At 40.0% G+C, this 26055-nt stretch overlaps 1 protein-coding gene across 7 annotated transcripts in view; it reads left to right on the top strand.

Annotated features, from left to right (window-relative positions):
* The first annotated feature begins 3829 nt into the window (after positions 1–3829).
* LOC124716994 (speckle-type POZ protein-like) overlaps positions 3830–26055 on the top strand; it is a 55755-nt gene continuing 33529 nt past the window's right edge. For 6 of the 7 annotated variants that reach the window (XR_007005689.1, XR_007005691.1, XR_007005693.1 and 3 more), the window contains exon 1: positions 3896–4172. The gene's annotated coding sequence lies outside the window, so the exon portion shown is untranslated. The other variant, XR_007005690.1, reaches the window with a different exon arrangement.

The following is a 26055-nucleotide window of genomic DNA, read 5'->3' as shown; positions in this document are numbered from 1 at the left end:
AGATAAAGAAAATCACAAAAAACACAAATATAGAAGCCACACAAAACCAGTTGTGTTCGACAGTAAGGAAGGTAACCAATGTCGTTAACAAACTAAACAAAGACTATGAAGGTCTACCACTAGCTGTAGAAGAGCTCACTTTAAGGGTAGCAACAATAGAAGTTGACTCAGTATGTGGGATCCACAATCTTTTAAAAGAAAATATTACTGGATTTCGAAATATGCATGTAAATAATACGCAGGCTACAGTGAACAAACCACAACCTGTTGGTGTTTATCCACAAATTGTCAAGAGTCCTACAGCAGGTACCAGCGAAAGTTATAGAGTGCAAAATCTAAACATACCCACAGCTCCAATACCTAAGCAATTGCTATCCAGAATTACAGGTAACTACAATAACAACATAAATAGGACAGAAAATGTCACAGGTCTGTCAACTATTTTTACAGGTGAGGGTTTGTTTAGACATCGACAATTTCCTACATTTACTACCGAAGAATTTTTGTCATGCATGGATGCTTCATCTCAGGGGCTGGGGGCATGTTTGTTCCAGATGCAAAGAAGAAGGTAAAGAAGTACCCAGGGTCACTGGTTGTGCTAGTTGAACATTGTCAGAAGTAGAAAGATCTTACTTTGCGTCAGAATTGGGAAGTTTAGTTGTAATATGGGCATTTAAAAAGTTTGAATATTTTTTGTGGGGCAAGAACACAAAAAATTACTGTGACTGTCAGGATCTGTTATTTCTTTTAACATGTAAACTATTGTACTGTAAAGTAGCTAGGTGGTCTACAAGAACTGAATTTCGAGATCATTTATATTAAAGAAAGTAGGAAGTCGGAATGTTATTGTAGATGCCTTGTCTAGGTTGCCACAAGGTTTAGAGGAATATGGTGAATTAACAGAGCAAGATGCAGAAATCAAAACTTTATTCATGCAAGATACAACACAACAGTCTGGTTATCATAAGTTTTGTAAGCAAATGAAAATTATACAACAGCAAGATTGCAGCTGGAGTAAAGTCACACAAAACTTTAATCATGATGAAGGCGGAAAGGTAAGTAAATGGTATCAGGAGCACAAGGGTGTTTTGTTTAATAGGAAACATGAAAAATCTGATCAATTTGAGAAGGTGAGTTGTACAGGTATTAAAGTGTGCAATGTGTCAAAAATCAAAACAGTCCAGTGTTAAAATAGAGACAGATGAGCCGTAGGTCATAATTTTTAGTCTTAGTAACCAGGTTTCAACACTTCTAAGAGTGCCTTCATCAGAATTTAAACATTTAAAGTGGCTTATAACATAATTACAAATTTATGGGAAAAGAAGTTTTCTGTATAAAAGTGCAAGTACTGACTAACAGTAGAAGACAGAGATAGTACTTACATGTCACATATAAAATAAAAACAGGCCAAAAGGGCTTTAGTCATAAAATGTTTTAAAAAGAATGCATAAAGGCGAGCACTATGGGCTGCTCATACCCGCACAGGCACAATTGTACAATTTTATGTCCAAGGAGTGACTTTCCACCTGCATGCAAATGCAAACCACGTTTAGTAAAGTCTTCTCTCTGCAAGAAATCAACAGATCAGAAATGTGTGTTGAGGAAGGCTTTACATATTTTTTGAACTGTCTGTTTGCCTTAGCAATTTCTACAATCAAACAAGAACTTTCTATCAGGTGATGTCTGTGTGTAATTCCAATAACAACTACTGATGCATTCTTGTTGCAACTCAGGGTTTCTTTCAAATTATTTGCGGCTTTAATTAATTAATTTTTATATACGTTATTGGCACCTCCAATCATTACAGTACATAGATTAGAATTAGACGTTTTTGCATGTTTTGTTTCTAGTTACTTCAGCCACTGGTGCACCTGGTTTTACAGAAGGAGTATCATTTATTTCATGTTCAGTACATAGATACTGCATATAAAATTATGTAAAAATATTTGACAATAATCGATCATTTTACAAACGTAAGTATTTTGTACCTAAAGTTTCTTTAAAGATTGACATTAACGACAATTTTGCACAAGGAAAATAACAAATAAACCCACTGGAAATTTCTTTATCGTTTTAGTGGCAAAATTTTTATATATCAGTATCGCACTTTCTGGCACTGTAGCACATAAAACCGAGAAGAAAAGAACGTCTTTTGGATAGATCTTTAGTGCACTTTAGTACTGAAGGTACATCTTTGTGGAATACGTATGTGTAAATACGAACTTCAACAAATACGGGATAATGGCTTCCGAAACTGAAATCGAGATTGCGTTGTACGATGTGTATTTTTTACTTATCGCGCGCACAAAAATTAAAACACGTGCGGTATAGAAGTACATGAGCTACAACATCGTATATAATTTTTGTTCTGCTTTTTTTTTCGTCAGAGATTTGGATAGGCCAGGGCGTAAGACGAAACTTATGCGAATGAAGCAATGACATTGCTACTCTTTTTTGAGATAAATTTATGGCTCTTTTATTTGGGACATATCGTGGTACCCATTTAGAGATTTCCGAGGATATAGTACGGCTTGACGTAACAGCAAAACTTAATCCTAGAACATTAAAGGAATCCTTCGTCATAAAAACATTAAATGGGGAGGGTATTGTGACACTGTTACTGAATCATTGTAAATTTTACTACTCCATATTTTATTCAAAGGAACTCAATAAAAATGTTGGCGGGAACCAACCAATTGCTATCGTAAATTCTAGGAGGGTTTAGTGATCTAGCGTTAAATTGCAGTGACTTTCATATTCCTCGTTGTTACAAATACTTCGCTGTTATTCCACGAAAAGGTCGCGATTTCCAGAAGTGTAGTTCAGCTGTTTTCGGCTAAATTTTTCTTATGATCTCGCGATTTCCCATAGTTCTGTTAGGCAGGGACGTAAGAGCTCAACTTGAATTGACAGAAAAAAATCTGTTTCTGGTGACAGAGCGATCTGTAGCGTAGCCAGAGGTGAAGGCTACGTTGGAATGCAAGTTTGCTTGTAGATTGGCGAAGCGAAATTTGGGAAAAGGCAGCACAACAAAGGCTTTGAAATGATAGGAAATTGGGTGTTTCGTATAGTTCAGTGAGGGTCGAGAAATGGTCCCTTGAGCCCAATGTGTTGTTCAGAATAATAAAACAGAAGATCCTCCATGGGGCAACGATCATTAGTGACTGCTTCAGTTCACACAAAATATGTGGTCTCTCTGCAATATCTTGGGATGGCACCTCTGAGGTCCCGCGACGTTCAGTCCATGTTCTGTGTGTGAACAGAACGATCTTCCGTATCTACGAAGTTCAGGTTTTCAAGTTTTCAGCACCTTAAAGTGAACCATAACCTGAACTTCGTAGATACGGAAGATCGTTCTGTTGACACACTGAACATGGACAGAACGTCGCGGAACCTCAGAGGTGCCATCCCACCATATGGCAGAAAGACCAAACATTTGGCGGGTTATCTAGCTGAGTATGTGTTCCATCGAGCACATCGCCATAAAGAAATAAGTACATCAGCTTTTTGCTGAAGCAGGCAAACTTTACCCGTCCTGCTAAATTATAATACTTTCGAAAAATGTTGCAAGAATGACTAGCTACTTCTGTTCCGTGCCTTTTGTCGGAAACCGGCGCCTGCAATTACCTCAAAATTACTGGTGTGTTACAACACCGGTTTGCTTGGTACTGTAACTTATGTACATCACAGTGGAATATCTACTTTATTCGTGTTTCATTCGTAAAATTTTTCCGTCGTTTGTATTTCGCGCAAAACGTGTAATGGCATCTCATTCTGTGTTCTGATTGGCTGAAGAGATCGCTTGTGTTGTGCACAAGTTGTGTAACAAAAGCACATCGTACAGCGCAATCTCGATTTCACAGTTTACGACGCTATTGTGCCGCAATTGGTGGGTTGTGTATTTCTACTTGCTTGTTCTGCAAATATGTAGTTTGAGTGGTACAGAGCATGAAAGATCTATCCAACAGACGCCCTTCTTTTTCTCTGTTTGTTGTGCTACAGTGCCTGAAAGTGCGATACTATATATTGTCCCGTTTTATTTATTTATTGTATTTTGCATGCGAGTCACCAGTTGAAGATTTTTGCAAATGTTGTAACATTTTTTTACAAATTTCATACAAACAGTAAATGCATTTTACATATGCCTAAGTGACTACGTATAAGCGTAAACGGTACGTATATCTTACTTAGATGTATGTGTCTTATTACTTGGCAAGACAACAGAATTTACAGTTTTTGTTTGAACAGAGAGCAGATACATTTTGTATATGCATAATTGCTAACATGTACTGGTACCAATGTCAGTGTACTTAGAAAAGACTATAGAATAAGATCTTACATCATAATTATTACAAATGTCCAGATTTTACATAACAAAATCTGCAGAGATTTCAGTTCAGTTTAACATGAGTACTCATTCAAAGAATATAAGCACTTAAGCACTTACCAATCAAGAATGAATTCAGCTTCACTTTGAATAAGTTCCCTTTGTGGCACATTATAGAGCTCGGCAGTTTATTATATCACATCAGGACATTAATGCATGCACTATGGTCTGTTGTGTTTAGCTTAGTTCTTAAAAAATATCTCTCTCTCTCTCTCTCTCTCTCTCTCTATTTTTTTTTACTTCCCCCCCCCCCCCCCCCAAGGTTAATATTCTGTTCATTGGATGTAGCATCAGACCCTCACATCTCTAGTCCATGTTTAATCTGTGAAAATGGCCCCATAATAATGTGTTTTTAATGTCTGTTCAGAAACTGTTTTTGATAGCTGTCTATATAGTGAACTACTGGTATTGTTACATGTAAAACTGATTTGGTTAACCCATTGTAGATTTTCACCTAGGTAAATACCTTGAATTTTACAGTATTCTGTATATACCTTGCAAGTTTGAATGACAGTGACCGTGATTTGTTGTTGACATTAACCTTCAGACCTTGGTCCTGGAAATAACTTGTTACTCGATGTAGTCCCTCAGCTGCAACCAATGTTTACTCAACATTTTGTTTTCTAACGAGTAACAGTGAGGCATCATCTGCACAGGTTACTAACTGGGAATTGAGAGGTAGCTCTCTATCATTTATGTACACAAGGAAGGTGTAAGGCACCAAAACTGAGCCTTGCTGTTTTATATGTGGACTGGGAACTTACGACTTGAGAATTGATATTGTAAGTCAGCTTTTTACACTGCTTACATTCAATTAGATGTGTAGTTAGCATTTGCATGGATGCAGCATTGCTATCACTATAAGGGATGAGCATAAAATGATAATTGGATCCTTCTATTGCCCACAAGACTCATCTCCTGATGTAACTGAAAACTTTAGAGAAAACCTCACTTGACTTTTACGTCCATTTTCCAATTATACTGTAATCATCAGTGGACTTAATCATTCAATGATGGGAATACATTACATCTAATGGCAACAAATAGATCTCACCTCTTTGAAGATGCCCACATCTAAACTGCTATCAGTGACCATGACATGGTTGTGGCAGCAATGATTATGGAAGTACACAGGACAACTAAAACATCCAGAAACATATATATGTTCAGTAAACTAGATAAAAAGTCAGCAATGTCATATCTCAGTGAAGCACTTGAAACTTCAGCACAGGTCAGGAGCATGTAAAGTTACTCTGGCACAAGTTTAAAAGAATAGTCAACCAACCACTGGATAGACACATACCCAGTAGAACAGTTCATAATGGGAGGGAAACCCATGGTATACAGTCACAGTAAATAAACTTCTAAAAAAACAGAAATTACTGCATAATAGGTGTAAAATAAATCATAGGGCTATAAATAGAGAGATGCTGAATGAAACACTTTCGGCTGTCAAGAGAGCAATGCATGATGCCTGCAATGACTTTGTTAGCAAAATATTGTCAACTGACATTTCAAGAAATCCACAGAAATTCTGATCATGTGGAAAGGCTGTTTGTGGCATCAAAGTTAGTGTCCAGTCCCTAGTGAATGAGACAGGAACTCAAACTGAACATGACAAAGCAAAAGCTGAAATGCCTAACTCCATTTTCAAATCCACCTTTTAAAAGGAAAACCCAGGAGAATTGCCCCAATTTATTTGTTGTACCACTGAAAAGATGAATGAAATAAGTATTAGCGCCAGTGGTGTTGAGAAACAGCTGAAATAGTTAAAATTGAACAAAGCTCCAAGCGTCGATGATATCTGTCAGATTCTATACTGAATTTGCAGTTGAGTTAGCCCTTCTTCTCACTATAATCTATCATAGATCCCTCAAACAAAAAACTGTGCCCAGTTCTCGGAAAATGCACAGGTCACACTTGTCTACAAGATGCGTAGTAGAAGTGATCCACAAAAGTACCATCCAATATCGTTGACATTGATTTGTTGTATAAACTTAGAACATATTCTGAACACAAACATAATGAGGTATCTTGAACGGAATGACCTCCTCAATGCCAACCAGCATGGTTTTCGAAAATATCATTCATGAAATGCACTTTCCTCACATGACATACTGAAAGCTTTGGATCAAAGCAACCAGGTAGATATAATGTTTCTTTATCTAAAAAGCATTTGACTCAGTATCGTACCTACACTTATTGTCAGAAGTGCGATCATATAAGGTATCGAGTGAAATTTGTGACTGGATTGAGGACTTTGTGGAAGGTGGCGACACAGCTTGTTATCTTGGATGGAGAGTCATTGTTTGATGTAGAAGTAACTACAAGTGTGTCCCCAGGAAAGTGTGTTGGAACCCTTGCTGTTCATGTTGTATATTAATGGCCTTGCAGGCAATATTAATAGTAAAATGAGGGTTTTTGCAGATGATCCAGTTATCTGAAGTAAAGTACCATCTGCGAGAAGCTGCATAAATATTCAGTCTGATCTTGAAAATATTTCAACGTGGTGTGGAGATTGTCAACTTGCTCTAAATGTTCAGAAATGTAAGATTGTGCACTTCAAGAAATGAAAAAAAAAGTATCCTGTGCCTATAATATCAATGAATCACTATAGGAATCAGCCAACTCATACCAGGACCTAGGTGTAACACTTTTTAGGGATAAGCAGGTGGTATATTGGTATAATACTGGAAAAGTGCAATGAGTCTACAGAAGAGATTGCTTACAAATCACTTGTGTGACCCATCCTAGAATATTGCTCAAGTGTGTAGGATCCGTACAAAGAAGGTGGTTGTTGTTGTGGTGGTGATCTTCAGTCCAGAGACTGGTTCGATGCAGCTCTCCGTGTTACTCTATCCCGTGCAAGCTTCATCATCTCCAAGTAACTGCTGCAACCCACATCCTTTTGAATCTGCTTACTGTATTCATCTCTTGGTCTCCCTCTATGATTTTTACCCTCCACACTTCCCTCCAATGCTACATTGGTGATCCCTTGATGCTCCAGGACATGTTCTACCAACCGATCCCTTCTTTTAGTCAGGTTGTGCCACAAATTCCTCTTCTCCCCAGTTCTATTCAGTACCTCCCCATTAGATATGTTATCTACCCGTTTAATCTTCAGCATTATTCTGTAGCACCACATTTCGAAAGCTTCTTTTTCTCTTCTTGCCTAAACTATTCATCATCCATGTTTCACTTCTGTTCATGGCCGCACTCCATACAAATACTTTCAGGAAAGATTTCCTGACACTTAAATTTATATTTGTTGTTAACAAATTTCTCTTCTTCAGAAACACTTTCCTTGGCATAGCCAGTCTACATTTTATGTCCTCTCTACTTCGACGATCATCAGTTATTTTGCTGCCCAAATAGCAAAACTCATCTACTACTTTAAGTGTCTCATTTCCTAATCTAATTCCCTCAGCATCACCTGAATTAATTCGACTACATTCCATTGTCCTCATTTTGCTTTTGTTGATGTTCATCTGACATCCTCCTTTCAAGACACTGTCCATTCCGTAAGAAAGAACTAACGGGGGATATTGAACACATACAGAGAAGGGCAGCACGAAATGTCAAAGGTTTGTTTAACCCATGGGAGAGTATCAGAGGGATACTGAAGGAACTGAAATGGCAGACTCTTCAAGACAGACATAAATTAGCCCAAGAAAGTCTTTTAACAAAGTTTCAAGAACTGGCTTTAAATGATTACTCTAGGGATATACTACAACCCCCTAAGTATGACTCACATAGGGATTGTTAGGATAAGATTAGAATAATTACTACACACAAAGAGGCATTCAAATAATCATTCTTCCCACACTCCATACATGAACGGAAAAGGAAGAAACCCTAATAACTTGTAAAATAGGATTTACCCCGTGTCGTGCATCTCACAATTGGTTCAAATGGCCCTAAGCACTATGGGACTTAACACCTTAGGTCATCAGTCCCCTAGACTTAGAACTACTTAAACCTAACTAACCTAAGTACATCACACACATCCATGCCAGAGGCAGGATTCAAACCTGCGACCATAGAAGCAGCGCAGTTTCGAACTGAAGCGCCTAGAACCGCTAAGTCACAGCGGCCGGCCCACACGATTGGGCGTTAAGTTTACTGAAGAGTAACTCATAGTTCACTGAGTCAAACACTTTACTGGGGTCCAGAAATATGCATGTTTTTTGTATACTTTGATCAAGGAAACTCTTAATTGCTGTGATCCTTTCAGAAGCCATGCTGCACCTCTTTTAGCAAGTTATTTTTGGAGAAATAATGACTGAGCTGTTCCAGCAATAGAGTTTCAGGTACTTTACTGAATATAGCTTCAGGTACTTTACTGAATATGGGTGTCACTGATGAATCTGAAATTTTAAACCTCCTCCTTGGATCCTTTTTTGTGTGTTGGTTTAAGTGTGCTCCATTTCAATACATTTTGCATACTGCAGTTAATCAGATGCATAAGTATTTTAACTTATTCTTTATTACATTTTTTAAATAACAACACAATGCAAACCTTCGCAGCCTGATGAGTACTTATTCTTTAGGTTATTTGTCATCCTGCCTTGTTCAACCACTCCTTTCAATTCAAAAGGTGGCTCTTATGAGCTCTACCTTACCACTTAAGTTTTGGGATTAAATGGATTGACATCTGCAGATATAAAATATATATTTAAAATGTTTTGTATTTCATTGGGATTTTTAGTTATGTGTCCTTCATATCTGATGTTTACAATTTCAGTTTCTGGCTTTGGAATGACTTTGCAAAGTTTATTCACTATTATCCTTGAAGTGTTGGCTGTAGTGGCTGATTGAGCTATTTCACTGCTGTACATCTGTTTTCTTAGACTTGAAAGCTGTTTCTGAAAGATTTTTTTGATTCATTATACTTATCCCTGAAAATCTGATGACTTGTGTAGCACATCCAGGTCCTGGATATTTTGCCTGACTTTGACCATATTTGTTGGAAGTCTCAGTCTGCTGTTTTTTGCACTGTGGTTATGGGTTAGTATTCTCTTGTCTTTCCTTAACAGGACAGCAAAAGATAAAATATCTTAGCATAATAACAAAGAATCTGGCACATTTGTTTTCTGACCTTTTAGGATGGTAAAGCAGATCCCATTCCTATGTACCTAATTTAATATTGCAAAATATTGCCTCAATAATGAGATTGCCATGCATCCCAGTATCCTACTAAATGTATCTCCTTATCTTAACCTTTCTTTCTTCTTCTGTAGTGGTCAAACCAAGGATTGGTTTGCAACAGCTACAATGGCAGCTTGTCTCCATTCTGTGTGTCTTTCAGCTTTTCTCTTCACTTCTTTATAGGTGTTACATCCCACATCTTTCATGATTTGATCCACATATCCCTCTATGATTGTGTTCAGGAGTCCTTTATGTCTTAATAGATGGTCTGTAAATTACACTCTTCTTTTAACAATGAAACTCCAGAAGCTTCTCTTCTCACCTGCTCTTTCCAGAACCACTTCGTTTGTGACCTTGTCGATACATTTTATTTTGAGCATGCGTCTATAGCACCACATTTCAAAAGAATTTAGCTTCTGGTCTTCCTCTGTCCCGAGAGTCCATGTTTCACACCCATAGCATGCCACACTCCACACATATGATTTCAAAAATCTTTTCCTGATTTCAAGGCTGATGCTCTTAGATGTCAAGATGTTTTTCTTCGTGTTAAAAGCAGCCTTTGCTTGAGCAATTCTACTTCTCACTTCTGCCTTGCTCCTTCCACCGCTGGTAATATTACTTCTTCTTCCATGATGTTTTCAGACAGTTCTGATCCGCTGTACACTTTTCCTATATATTGTTTCCATCTTCTGCAACTTCATCATCGTCATCCAACATATTGCCATTTTCATCCATCACAGCCTTACACTTGTTTCTTCTGTGTCCAAAGAAATGTCTCACACATTTATAGATCTTGTCAATATCTCCCTTTCTCATGTTGTCCTCAACTGAAATACGGAGATCATCAAGGTATTTTTCTCTTGCTTGTTTGGCCTCTCTGTTGATTCTGTTTTTCAGACTCTTGTATTTCTCTTGGTCTTCCCTCTTCACAGAATTTTTTAATTTCCTTCCTTCTTCCATCATATTTAGTTGGTCATTAGTAATCCATTCCTTCCTTTTCTCTGTCCTTTCTTTTCCTACTATTACTTCTTCTGCTGCTTCTAAAATACCAATTTTTATTTTTTCCCAGCTGCTTTGGATGTCATTGCAGCCCTCTGCATTTGTTTTCTTGTCTGTTTCTAGTTGATAGTGCTTCAGTGTATTTTCATTTTTCAGGTTTGTCAAATCCCATTTGCATGTACTTCTTTTTTTTAATGTTCTTATGTGGATGATAAATCCCTATAACTGTGTCTTCTCATAATCTTCCTGCATCCTTTGATGTGGAGTTCAATGCTTGTCACTTTGATCAATTCTTCTGTGATGTACTTATCTAAATAGTTTATTTTCTTAGCCTCAAGATTCGCCCTAACATAAACTGTGACACCACCAACCTTTTGTTGCTGTCTACAGTTTATTTTTGCTAAGAAGTATCCCTCTAGTTCACAGTAAATAATTTCATCACATTCTAATCCTTGCTCAGTTAACACTAATCCACTTTTGACTCACATAACAGTGGCTACACATTGTGGCATGGAAGCAGTGAGCCCTTGGTAGATTGCTGGATGGAGTTAGTGCCACATCTACACACACACACACGTAATTCCCACGAATTCCGAGCAGGGGCACAATGAGCTCTGACGCCATATTCAATCACATCCCAGATGTGTTTGATCAGGTTCAGATCTGATGAGTTGGGGAGCTACCATAGCAACTGGAACTCACAACTGTGTTCCTCAAACCACTCCGTCACATTCCTGGCCTTGTGACATGATGCATTATCTTCTCGAAATGCCACTGCTGTCGGGGAACATGATCATCGTGAAGGGGTGTACATGATCAGCAACCAGTGTACAATACTCCTTGTCCATGATGCTGCCTTGCACGAGCTCCACTGGACCCATGGATGCCCACATGAATGTTCCCCAGAGCATAATTGAGCCACTGCCAGCTCGTCTCTGTCCTTCAGTACAGGTGTAAAGGAGCTATTCCCTGGAAGGCAATGGATTCGCACCCTCCTGTTGGTGTTAAGAAGGTATCGGGATTCGTCAGACCCTCAGCATTCCGCCACTGCACCAGCATCCAATGCCATGGTCACATGTCCATTTCAGTCATAGTTGCCGGTGTTGTGGTGTTGACATTGGCACATGCACGGGACGTTGGCTGTGGCTGCCCATCATTAGGAGTGTCCGGTGCACTGTGCATTCGGACACACTTGTACTATGCCCAGCATTAAAGTCTGATGATAGTTCTACCACAGTTCGCCGCGTGTTCTGTTTTACCAGTCTGCTCAACCTACTACTTCTGACATCTGTAATGAGGGATGGCCATCCAACCCGATGACATCTGGATGGAGTTTCACTTTGGTTTTGCTATGTGTTGAAGACACTCTCCACAGAATTCCTTGTACACCAAACAAGTCACCCAGTTTCCTTAATGCTTGTGCTGACTCTCTGGACCATCACAATCTGCCCTCTGTCAAACTCAGATAGATTGTGCACCTTCCTCATTCTACACATGGACAGCACTCTCACTGATACTACACATGCCGTGTGTGTGTGTGTGTGTGTGTGTGTGTGTGTGTGTGTGTGTGTGTGTGTGTGTGTGTGTGTGTGTGTGTGTCCGTGTGTCCAGCTGGCTGTCATTCCTCAACAGGTGATGCCGCTACTGCCCAGATGGGTTTATATCGATAGTAGATTGGTGGTCATAATATTGTGGCTGATCAGTGTAGAAGCATGAGCCTTATTGGTATTTTTAACTGATCACACTGATTATCTTCATTTATAAAGTACTGGGTTGGTTCACTTAATTAAGTACTGAGTCCAGGCATTTGTTTCTGTTGCAGTTCTGAAGCTACTACCCAACTTGGCATCTGTCCATTTAGTTGTCATAGAAGGTGCTGAGGTGCCTTTCTTCTCCATACAGTCCAATGAGCTGCAGATGTGCTTGTTGTTGCAGCCACTGAAGCTGTGTGTTCTAAAACATTTGACTGGATAATTGATGCTGAAAAGTTTGAACTTGTTGATATCACAACTTCTGTTGTTCCCACTCACTGACTTGGCTGTTCCCACCCATTGACTTGGCAGGCTGTACACTGACTTTGCCACAAAAATTTGTTGTATTGAGCTCTGGGTTTTATTGGTCTTGTTTATCTTCTTGGGACACTGCTTGTGTCCGGCCTTCTGAGTACATAGACCTACTGTTGGCGCAAACTGATTTTCCTACTCATTAATGCTCTCTTGACATCACTGCAGTTAATAACAGGTACTGTTTTGGTTGTAGCTGTGGTGCCATTTGGCCAGTTTCATCTGGATCCTACAGTTTGAGTGATATTGCAAGCTTTAGTTGATTGTTTACAAGTAGAGTTCTTTCCATTTCTTCTTTTCTTGTAGCATTTAGGTTCAGTACGTAAGGAGTATATCAGTCTCTGTTCTCAGGAACTCTTGCAAACTGATTATTTGGAAAGCTTTCACTATCTGGCTATTTTCTTATTTGTTCGTATTGTTTCACCATTCGTATAAGAACTGTTCTGAGGATTGTTTCTGTGTGATATTCAAACTATTATTATTATTATTACATCTTTGTGTTAAAGGGTCACTAGTGTTGATATCATAGCTTTTAATGCCTTATCAGCCTTTTTTTAAGGCTATGTTAATTGTGCCACCCTAGGTGACAGTAGTATTGTTCATTGAGAGGTTCTGTAAGTTGCAGCTTTCTATTATAGTACTGTAGTTAATGGTGCACCTTTTATAACATTTCCTTCAACTATGTAATTACTATGACTTTGATTTATTAAGCTGACTGCAATTGACTGTCCACGGCTGTCTGCAAACACTGTTATTCTTGCCCCATGTTAGGATGAGCTGCTTGTGGCATTGCTGTATCCGTTGTGCGAATATTTTTTTGTTTGCTTCTGCACACCACCACCTTCCGTTTCGAATTCACATTTGCACAAGAGAAATGAAACATTGTATTACATCTGATGCACATAATTCCTTTGAAGATGCAATTTCCACATTAGCAAAGGCTTGAAAATTTTTGGAAGATAACACAAACAGTGATGAAATGTACCTGGATGAAAACTTATCCGAAAAGGTGCCTTGCATAAGGTGGAATTGCTCTCCAATAATACACAATACTATATTGTACTGTTAGTGTTTAGTGCGTTACTGTATCTTTAGAACAAAACATTCTCAAAATTAACTTTTAAGGCTGTCTTATTACTAACCTATGGGCATTATATACCATTTTTTGGCTAGATTTCCCATTAAAGAATTAATGTGATATTTGGCTTTACTTTCAGTGTGCAAAATTACACCTATACCTCGTTACGCTTTTTCAAACAGACTATCTATGTCGTTGGGATGATGGTTCCTTGTCTCCATCTGGCTATCCTGATTCAGGGTCTCCTTGCTTTTTCTAAATTACTTGAGGCAACTGCTGGAGTGGTTCATTCTATAAGGCCATGGCCGACTACCTGCTCTATGGTTTTCAAACTAGACGTATAACTATGTTAATGTCTGTGTGTACAAATTATGTTTTTAGCTCTTACACTGCAATATCACGACAGGTACAATGTCCTTATAAACATGATCCATGTATAAATAAGCCTGCCGCCGCTGCTGTTACTACTACTACCACCACCACCACCACCACCACCACCACCACCACCACCACCACCTTCTGAAGAGTACCTTAAATGCAGCTTGCAGTTGGTCTGTCATTTAATGTGCTCCTGTTAAGAATCTTTGTGCCTTAATGTTCAAAACTATGTTGTGGCCTGTGCTGCCCTCATCTAAAGCCACATGGAAAACGCAAGGAGAGTTGGAATATGATTGTTTACAGTGGACTCTTGACCACAAGTGAATTAAATAGTCTCAAAGCCGAATATCAAATATTCAACAAGTACATTTTTGGCTTGTCAGGTCACCCCAAGAATCATGGAAGAGCAAGAAATATTATGCATAAAGGCCCGTCCACACGCAACGATCTGTCTGCGCAAATGTCTGCGCACATCACATCTGCGCAGACAGATCGTTGCGTGTGAACAGAAGATTTGCACCAACCTGAGGTGTGTGCAAACCTGGAAGTTGGAGTTGGAGGTTTGAGCGAAACCTCTCAAATCTGTCGGTTCAAACCACATCTGCGCAGACAAGTTGGAGCGTGTGGACAGGAGATCGTCGCAAATCTGGCGCGAAACAGCTGTTTGCTCAGTCTAGTGTTTGTATTTGTGTGCACAGGGCATTAAAATGGCTGATACTCGTCAGTGTTCTCGAGAGTTTGTAAGTGAATTCATTGAAATATACAGAAACCACCCATGTTTGTGGAAGATTAAAAGTAAAGGATATAGTGACCGAGACAAAAAGACAGCAGCATACAATGCTCTAATTGAAAAATTGCGGGCAGTTGGCGCCTCGGCAAAGAGAGAAACGGTAATAAAAAAATAATTTCGTTGCGAACTGGCGAAATTATTTGCGAATGGATGTCGAAACTTATAATTATCTCTTAAAGCATGTAACCCCTCATATTATGAGAAAAATACTTGTATGAGAAGGGAAATTTCTCCTCATGAACGCCTGGCAGTAACATTAAGATTTCTAGCAACAGGAAGGAGCTACAATGATTTGGAATTTTCATCTGCAATATCGAAACAAGCATTGAGTGAAATAATACCCAACACATCTGAAGCTATTTACGCTTTCCTGAAGGATGAGTTCATGAAGGCAAGTCAAGTAAATTAGTCTGTCAGCGAACTGTTTACCGAAAAGAGTTATCCAAAGTTCAGAAATCTAGAAGATCTGGTGTAGGAGTAGATCAAGTATACCAGCCAACGTTATGGTATTTTGATCTACTTGGCTTTCTTCGTGATCAAGAAACGCCAAGACCAAGCAGGAGTACAATTGAAGATGAAATTGGAGTGCCAATGTGCGAGGAAATGGAACACGAGGTTATGTAAAACAAAACAGGTTCGCCCTGCAACTCTCGCAGTAAATTTACGTGACAAAACTGCTTTCGCTTTAGCAGCCACTGTCTGCACCATTTTGACCGCTTTCTCTGTTTCCTGCGGTTGGTCTGAATGTTTTTTGCAACACAAGTTGCGAACACAGACCACAACAGAACTTCCTCCATTTCTATTTTTCAAAATAACTGAATTAAATTTTGACGTTTTCGGGGAGCGTAGTCGCTTGCCACTGATATTTCTTTTCTACACCGACAGATGGCAGGCGAGTAGTAGATTGGGGTTTGTGTCGTGTGAACACACCACATTTGCAGCGATCTTTTGCATGTACAGACATCTGCGCCGATGTCTGCGCAGACAGATCGTTGCGTGTGGACCGGGCTTAAGAAAGATCCATATCATAACATTTGAATTCAAAGTACAAACTATGCATAGTACAAAAGCAGATGTTGCCCAAAGCTCAGCTTGAAAACCTGGGATCAAGACCACTTGCCCTATTTATCTGAAATAAAAAGAATCTACATGCAAAAATACAGTGACTGAGCTATCTAGGTACTACTCAGGAATTGACATCACAGCCCTACAGACACCTGTACCTCTTCTCCTAGGTTCCATACTAAGATGAAGTTCTCGTGCATACCTTGTGGGAAAAGCAGCCTTCCTTACAGGAGTGCTGGTCTCGCAAGGTACACAGAAAAACTTCTGTGAACTTTTTTTTTGGAACATGCCCATGCAGCCATCTCAACACACGAAATGTTATAATGCAGTTTGGTTTTGAAAATTCATGGTGAACATTAGTTTAATTCTGTGAAGATATACTCGCGTAAGATCTGTGAAGGCAGTTCGATAAGTGGTCAGATAGATCAGTCGATAGAGTACTTGGCCACCAAAGGCAAAGATGCCAGGTTTGAGATCCCACCCAGCAAACATTTTTAATCTGCCAGGGAGTTTCAGATCAGCACTATCTGTGTGGTGCTAGTATATTCAACAATGAAGCATCATTTTACTGTAAGGATCTATCTGCTTTGTACAAGGAGAATGTGAGTGACATGTACAGACATGTGAATATATGCACATGTATAATGAAGAAAGTCCAGGTAGTCAGTTGTTACCTTGTTGAAGAAAACATTGTGACATTTGCCTGAAGTCATTTAAGAAAACTTTAATCATCATGGATGGACAGTGAATGAGCCTCCATCCTCCTGAATCTGAGGCAAACACAATAAATGCTCCACCTCCGTCGGATATACCTAGTGTACTGTTCTCTTATATTTGTATATACTCAGAACAGTTTATCTAAATAACACTAAACTAATTATTCACCTGTTCATTTAGACTCTCAACACGACCCAGATGACTTTAGACTAATGACCGTACTGGCACATCTGTTACAACCTGCCTTCTGCCCCTCAGCGAATGCTGTGAAGTGTTTCCTTCAGTTAAGGAATCGAGTTGAACTCACGAGGGCTTAAATCAGGGATTTGTTTGATTGATGGGGCTGCTAAGTGCTATACCATCTACTGCACTTCCCTGATTTAAGGCCTCGGGAGCTCAACTTGATTTCTAAACTGAAGGAAACAGTTCGTGGCATTCACTTCAGAACTGCTACAAATTCGTCGGGCAATAGACCATGCCGCTCGAACTGTCAACACAACTGGCACTGCTAAGAGTATCCTACAACTTCCACATCACTGGCAATGGGTTATACACAATGCTGGTGACTACTTTGAAGGTCAGTAAAACTTTGAAACACACATCTATTTTCTACGAGCTGTAAATAAATAATTGCCATTATTAACGTTCCAACCCTCGTATATTACCATCTCCTCTTGGAGCACAGGAAGGGGAATATGTTCCTATTGAAAAGACTCTGACAGGATAGTGAATAACCAGCTGCCTCAATCCTCATTCTGCCTTCCTCACCAAAAATGCGGTCATACCAACATATTTGCACTCTTCTAACACACAGATCCTTTTATCCAGTCTCTCTTTGTTGTGAATACCCATTGTGGTGTCAGGGGCTAGAATAGACCCACACCCTTCCTTGCCTGTCGTAAGAGGTGACTAATAAGTGTCTTTTTATTTGGTCACATTTTTATGTTGGTATTTTGACTATTCTGTGGACTTCCGAAGGTTTTCGTTCTCTCTTCTTTTTTTAACACATTTTCCCCTCACCTTTATGGCTTTTTAAATTCTTGTCCCCATTTTGGGTTGCGACACTATGTCTCACAGAGACCAAGTTCTAGAACATCTTTCAGAATTGGATGTGTGGCAGCTCAACATTGGAACTGCAACATATTTCAGTGCAGTCAACAGAACATACTCAGTTATTGATCTCACAGTTTGCAGCCCAAATGTCTTACCCTAAATTCAGTGATGTGTCAATGGTGATCTTTGTGACAGTGACCGTTTTCCTATCGTTCTCTCCCTCTCTACTCACAGACATCTGGAACATGCTCCGTGTTGGTTGCTTTGGGAAGCTGACTGGCTTTACAGCCACTTTTGCAAGCATGTGTGTGATGGATACTATTGATACTATTACTCAGGCTGCACCAGCAATGATACCCTAATACCCTACTCCTCTGCTCATCCCGACAACCGCTGGTGCAATGGTGGTCTGAAACTGTAGCCACAAGTTATGAGAGAGTACTGCAGGGCAATTCAATGGCATAAGCACCATCCCTCTATGGATAATTTAATAGCATTCAAAAGACTCCAGGCTAAAGTGTGGGTTCTAATAAAGAAAAGGAAGCATGAGTGTAGGGAGCAAAGTGTGTCACCTATACAATCCCATTTCCCAAGTGTCCCAAGTATAGACTAAACTCTGCCGCATTTGCAGCTATCTGCCACCCATGATGATTCCGTGCATTCTTGTCATTGGTAACATCTGCACTGATCCCGTGGTACTTGCTGAATGTTTTGCGGCACACTTCGCTGAAGGGTCCACTTGCAGTAATTATCATCCTCATTTCCTGGCCTGGAAACACCTTATTGAGAGCAGCCTACTATCCTTCCATGCAAACAGTTCTCTATCATACAGTGTCCCTTTTAGTGAATGAGAGTTTCACAACACTTTGCTAGCGTATCGAGATATGGCACCTGGACCTGACAAAATCCATAGCCAAATACTCAAACATCTTCGTGCAGACAGCATGAAACATATCTTTGGGGTTTTTAATTATATTTGGTGGGAAGGAGAATTTCCCTCTGAATGGCGGGAAGGTGTAATTATTTCCATCCTGAGACGTGGAAAGGAGCCACATATTTTAACTAGCTACCAGCCAATCTCTCTGATGAATGGACTGTGTAAGCTGTTGGAATGAATGGTCAACTGCCATCTTTGTTGGTGTGTTGAAGCTGGAGGGCATATATCAAGATTCCAAGTGGCTTTTCAGGCTTTTTGGTCCACCATAGATCTCCTGGTTCATTTGGAATCTGCAGTGTACAATGCTTTTGCCCATTTCCAACATCTGACTTCTGTGTTCTTTTACCTACAGAAGGCCATACAATACCACCCAGTGACATCATGTCCTGTCTACATTGCATTAGTGGGATTTCCTACCCCTCTGACTTTTTTGGGTCCAGGTAGGTTTGACTCTCAGCAACCGATATGTAGAGGAGACTGGAGTCTCTCAGGGATCGGTTCTGAGCGTAATGCTGTTTGCTGTTGCCATCAGTGGCATCATAAATGCAGTGGTCTCACAGTCTGTCCATCACTGTATGTGGATGCTCTTTGGCTTTACTATGCCTCTGCATTGCTGCGCGCCACTGAGGACCAACTTCTTGGGGCTGATTGTAGAATACATGACTGGCCTGTGAATGATGGCTATCAGTCTTCTCCTGCAAAATCATGAGTTGTGCATTTTTTCCAACTCCAGACTGTGCACCTGCACCCATAAATTTATCTTGGTGAGCAGTTACTTGACATCGTTTAAACTTTTCAATTCTTAGGCATTTTATTTGACAAGTTAACTTGGCTGCCACATGTCTGCCAGCTCAAGGCAGATTGCATGAAGAAGTTAAATGCTGTATATTTTCTTAGTAACTACTCACGAAGTCTGGACTGCATAGTTCTTCTGAGATTTTACAAAGCGCTGGTTTTTATCCCACTTGGGCTATGGATATGTTGCCTACAGGTTGGCATCACCATCTGTACTGACTTGCTGGACCCTGTTCACCACACTGGAGTATGATTGGCAACAGGGGATTTCCGTACGAGTCCTGTTGACAGCCTCCTGGCTGAAGCCAGTGTCCCACCACTGCAGATTAAATGACAGCAGCATCTGGTAAAATACACAGTCACAATCTGTCAGATGCCTACTCAGCTGTGTCACTGAACTGTCTTCCACAACCAACAATTCAGACTGTTTGCGCATTTCCTAAAACTGGATAGACCAGCTGGGATCTGACTTGATAATCTACTGAAGGACCTCAGACAGCCTCCTTTAGCCTGTGCTCCTAGAGCTCCCTCTCAACACCCCTAGTGGTCTGTACCCTGAACTATGATACGGATGGACCTCTTAGGTGGTACCAAGAAGGTTGCCGATCCCGTCCTCCGACACCTGTTTCATTCGATCTTCCACGATTATTCTAATTCAGTATGCATCTACACGGGTGGATCAAAAGTCAACAACAGGGTCGGTTATGCATTTGCACACACAAGGGGACAACGAGAAGCTCTCTGCTGAGTGCCTGCAGTGTATACACTGCAGAGTTGGTTGCCATATCTCAGGCTTTGCAGTACATCAAATCCATGGTCACAACAAGTTTTTGGACCTCTAGTGATTCCATGAGTTGCTTAAAAGGCAAATCTATGTGCTATCCCAAAAATTTTTTGGTCACCAACAATCCATGGCCTATTGGTAGATCTCTACAGCTCTTGAAAGACAGTGATCTTCATTTTGACACCGAGCCACATAGGCATCCCAGGTAATAAGCTTGCAGACTCTGCTTGCTAAAGACACAACTACAGGAGACATTGGAGTACCAGGCTCCAACTTAAGATTGCAACTTCGACACAATATTTTGAGGCTCTGGGAATTAGAATTGCAGGCTACTGTGACCCAAAACAAGTTGAGAGTCATTAAAAGAGTCCGCTAAGGTGTGGCATACATCTTTGCAGGCCTCTCAGAAAGGTGGCATTGTGTTCTGCCGACTACACATCGGCCACACGAGACTCACCTACGAGTTCCTTCTGTCTCAGGAGGATCCTCCTCACTGCAGCTGTGGTAGTTTACTGATGATAGCGCACATTCTTGTTGAGTGCGCCCTGTTTGATGTGCAGCACGCTCTCAGCATGCCTACCTCACCACCACAGATGCTTGTGGATGATGAGACAGCCCTTATAAAAGTATTGCATTTCCTGGATTTTACACTAAACTGTAATACTTCTCTGCTCTCTGTGTTGAGGTGGTTATAGGAGAGAGAGCCTTTTCTTATGGTAGATACCCACCATGTGACCATGAGTTACTTTCTTCCCCTCTCACTTAGTTGTGCCTTTAGACCCCCTTGTGCAAAATGCTGCCTGGGTTATCTCTATTTTCTTTTACCTATCATGTTACAACTAGTGTCATACCATTTTCAGACTCTGTGATCTCCTTATATAGTTGGAGTAGCCAAGTCCCAACTTTTTTGCTTTTTAATATTTCAAGCATTTCTGTCATTCGCTGATGAAATAGAGGGACCCTGCTCACTTACACTGTCTTCTTTTGTGTTTCTTTGGCACTGCCACTGTCTACACTATTTCTCAGAATTTTGGAAATTTTGAGGGAGGGGGGGGGGGGGTTTCCAACTTAATTTTTCCCCTGTACTCAAATGTTTAAAATTTTGGTTGGAAATGCACCCTCCCCAATACTTACGTGTTAAAGTTCGCTGATCTGGGAGGGTCCAGACCCAAGCCTGTGAATGCTGTCCACTCGTCTCTCTTTTTCATTTCCACTGTCTCCTGTCTCTTTTCCTCCCACTGCCCCTATCTCCATTCATCTCTCTCTCTCTCTCTCTCTCTCTCTCTCTCTCTCTCTCTCTCTCTCTCTCTCTCTCTCCCCCCCCCCTCTCCCTCCCTCCCTTCCTTTCCCCTCCCCCTCCCTCTGTTACTGCCATTGTCTCTCACTCACCATCAGTATCTCCTTTATCTGTGGCTCCAACTGCTATTGTCTTCATCCAGCTCTCTTTCTCTTTCACTGACACTTTCTCCCACCATCAATGTCTCCTCTCTCTTCCATTGCCACTGTCTCTCTGCCACAAAAGGTGTGAATATGCTCCCATGCAAAAAAAATTTATAAGGAGGGCAGAATGAGGATTGGGGCAACTGGTTCCCCACTTTTCTGTTCAAATCTTTTCAAGAGGTACTTGTTGTTGTTGTTGTTGTTGTTGTGGCGGCCTTCAGTCCTGAGAATGGTTTGATGCAGCTCTCCATGCTACTCTATCCTGTGCAAGCTTCTTCATCTCCCAGTACCTACTGCAGTACCTTCTGAATCTGCTTAGTGTATTCATCTCTTGGTCTCCCTTTACGATTTTTACCCTCCATGCTGCTCTCCAGTACTAAATTGGTGATCCCTTGATGCCTCACAACATGTCCTACCAACCGATCCATTCTTCTAGTCAAGTTGTGCCACAAACTGCTCTTCTCCCCAATTTTATTCAATACCTCCTCTCGAGTTATGTGATCTACCCATCTAATCTTCAGCATTCTTCTGTAGCACCACATTTTGAAAGCTTCTATTCTCTTCTTGTCTAAACTATTTTTCGTCCATGTTTCACTTCCATTCATGGCTACACTCCATACAAATACTTTCAGAAACGACTTCCTGACACTTAAAACAATACTCGATGTTAACAAATTTCTCTTCTTCAGAAACACTTTCCTTGTCATAGCCAGTCTACATTTTATATCCTCTCTACTTCGACCATCATCAGTTATTTTGCTCCCCAAATAGCAAAACACCTTTACTACTTCAAGTGTCTCATTTCCTAATCTAATTCCCTCAGCATCACCCGACTTAATTCGACTACATTCCATTATCCTCGTTTTGCTTTTGTTGATGTTCCCTCCTTTCAAGACACTGTCCATTCTGTTCAACTGCTCTTCCAAGTCCTTTGCTGTCTCTGACAGAATTGCAATGTCATCGGCGAACCTCAAAGTTTTTATTTCTTCTCCATGGATTTTAATACCTACTCCGAACTTTTCTTTTGTTTCCTTTACTGCTTGCTCAATATACAGATTGAATAGCATCGGGGAGAGGCTATAACCCCGTCTTACTCCCTTCCCAACCACTGCTTCCCTTTCATTTCCCTCGACTCTTACAACTGCCATCTGGTTTCTGTATAAATTGTAAATAGCCTTTTGCTCCCTGTATTTTACCGCTGCCACCTTCAGAATTTGAAAGAGAGTATTCCAGTCAACATTGTCAAAAGCTTTTTCTAAGTCTACCGATGCTAGAAACATAGGTTTGCCTTTCCTTAATCTTTCTTCCAAGATAAGTCGTAGGGTCAGTATTGCCTCACGTGTTCCAACATTTCTATGGAATCCAAACTGATCTTCCCCGAGGTCGACTTCTTCCGTTTTTTCCATCTGTCTGTAAAGAATTCGCGTTAGTATTTTGCAGCTGTGACTTATTAAACTGATAGTTCGGTAATTTTCACGTCCGTCAACATCTGCTTTCTTTGGGATTGGAATTATTATATTATTCTTGAAGTCTGAGGGAATTTCGCCTGTCTCATTCATCTTGCTCACCAGATGGTAGAGTTTTGTCAGAACTGGTTCTCCCAAGGCTGTCAGTAGTTCTAATGGAATATTGTCTACTCCCGGGGCCTTGTTTCGACTTAGGTCTTTCAGTGCTCTATCAAACTCTTCACGATGATATCTCCCATTTCATCTTCATCTACATCCTCTTCCATTTCTATAACATTGCCCTCAAGTACATCACCCTTGTATAGACCATCTATGTACTCCTTCCACCTTTCTGCTTTCCCTTCTTTGCTTAGAACAAGGTTTCCATCTGAGCTCTTGATATTCATACAAGTGGTTCTCTCTTCTCCAAAGGTCTCTTTAATTTTCCTGTAGGCAGTATCTATCTTACCCCTCATGAGATAAGCCTCTACGTCCTTACATTTGTCTTCTAGCCATCCCAGCTTAGCTATTTTGCACTTCGTGTCGATCTCATTTTTGAGACATTTGTATTCATTTTTGCCTGCTTCACTTACTGCATTTTTGTATTTTCTCCTTTCATCAATTAAATTCAGTATCTCTTCTGTTACCCAAGGATTTCTACTAGCCCTTGTCTTTCTACCTACTTGATCCTCTGCTGCCTTCACTATTTCATTCCTCAAAGCTACCCATTCTTCTTCTACTGTATTTCTTTCCCCCATTCCTGTTGATTGTTCCCTTATGCTCTCCCTGAAACTCTGTACAGCCTCTGGTTCTTTCAGTTTATCCAGGTCCCATATCTTTAAATTCCCACCCTTTTACAGTTTCTTCAGATTTAATCTACAGTTCATAACCAATAGGTTGTGGTCAGAGTCCACATCTGCTCCTGGAAATGTCTTACAATTTAAAATCTGGTTCCTAAATCTCTATCTTACAATTATATAATCTATCTGAAACCTTCTAGTATCTCCAGGGTTCTTCCATGTATACAACCTTCTTTCATGATTCTTGAACCAAGTGTTAGCTATGATTAAGTTATGCTCTGTGCAAACTTCTACCAGGCGGCATCCTGTTTCATTTCTTAGCCCCAATCCATATTCACCTACCTCGTTTCCTTCTCTTCCTTTTCGTACTGTCGAATTCCAGTCACCCATGACTATTCAATTTTCATCTCCCTTCACTACCTGAATAATTTCTTTTATCTCATCATACATTTCATCAATTTCAAGAGGTACATATCCACTGTTTTGTGCTCCTACAGGAGGATTTCTCCGTCGTTTCCCTTTTCCCTGCTAGAGTAGCTTATACGAAACTAATCCCATGGGTCGGTGAAGTTTTGAAAGTTTATTTGTATACTTTGACACACATAAACAACAAATAACTATCCATAATATAAAGTTAATACAAAATCATTTGCTTTATGCTCTTTCTCAATACATTGCTCAAAGACCTCAATTCACTGAAAACGTCCATCTTATGGTTGTATTAGTGAAACGGTAAAAATGTTGTTAGAGATATTTTACTGAATTTCCAGTCTTTCTAGTTTTACAGTCTTTGGCAGTTAATTTAAGGTCTTTTCAGACAAGTTAAGACTGTTTTTAGCCTGTTTTTCATTACTACAGTATCAGGTACATTATACAGAAATACTGTGTCATAAAATTTTCAGTCAAAAAAATGATGACTAAAAGCATAGTTTGGTGACGCCGATATTACATCTGTAGTTTAGTGTCAGTACAACTACTTTGAAACTCTGGATCTTGGTTACAGATAATGATACTGAAAAATGTTTTGAAATTCCTTTGAGAATATGATCTTAAGAACATATGGTAAAATTTTTGACAATTTGCCATCAATAGAAATTACAGAAGTGACCTTCCCCACAATAGGTACCTTTGCTACCAGAAAAATCATGGTTATTCAGGTGTATCTTCATAACGGATACAGATTTTCAAAAATGAGAAAAATAGGATTTACAAATTAAGGTCTAAAGAATGAACAGCAAAAATTTGGACCTTTTGCTACAATTAGTTACTTAGTTTCTTTTGACACACAGTGCAAAAATTGTTATAAACTACTTTTTGAGATTTTCTTTGTACATTCGGTAACTTTGAACCTCTGATTATTGGTGATGGATAATGATATTGAAAAAAGTTTCAAAGTTCCCCAGGAATGTCATCTTAAGAATAAAGAGTAAAATTTTCTACCATGAATAGAAATTATGGAATTTTCCATCCCCACAATTGATATTTTTCATACCCTAAGATTGCCGATGAACAAATGGTGCTTTTATAAGCCACCTAGGGTCCACCCTAGACCATACCTAATGCAAAAGAATCATCCCATTTGCTCAATCTGCCTGCACTGGAGAAAGTGTGTAGTGTTGTGTTTTAACCCCTTACTGGAGGATAGCTACAGTTTGCTTGTCCTGCCATTAGGTATCCAAATGGTCAGTAGGTTAAGAGTTATCCAAAACACTTGACCTCTTATCTCTCTAGTGAACAGAAACCGAGATATGACCTGATTGCATTTTTGCATGCTCTTTTTTGGAACATTATGGTACTAACATTATGGTACTGTGCGCTATTGCGCAGTGAGAATTTTTGGCATTTCTCCAATATTCCCCAAAATGCCTCATGTTTAAATCATGTTAAACAGTCTTTAAAATAACAATAAAATTGAGTTGCAATGTTTGGACATGGACACATCCCACCCCCCGGCCCAGTCCTGGCTCTCAGCAGCCCTGGAGTCAGCAGTACATCACGGACACCCAATGTCCTCATGTGTGAACTCTCCTGGGATGGTATTGTGGTGCCATTTCTCAACAGAACAATTCTCGTTTGCACATATTGTGTGTCTGTATGAACTGGTTGCATGATGTTGAGGGACTCTCTTGGCCAGCAAGACCCCCCACGTGTGGTATCAGCTCGGATGTAGTCTCCA

The sequence above is a fragment of the Schistocerca piceifrons genome, chromosome 9 (assembly GCF_021461385.2).
Source record: "Schistocerca piceifrons isolate TAMUIC-IGC-003096 chromosome 9, iqSchPice1.1, whole genome shotgun sequence".
Taxonomy (NCBI): domain Eukaryota; kingdom Metazoa; phylum Arthropoda; class Insecta; order Orthoptera; family Acrididae; genus Schistocerca; species Schistocerca piceifrons.
Note: the sequence above shows the minus strand (reverse complement) of the source record. Positions and strands in the feature narration are given on the sequence as shown.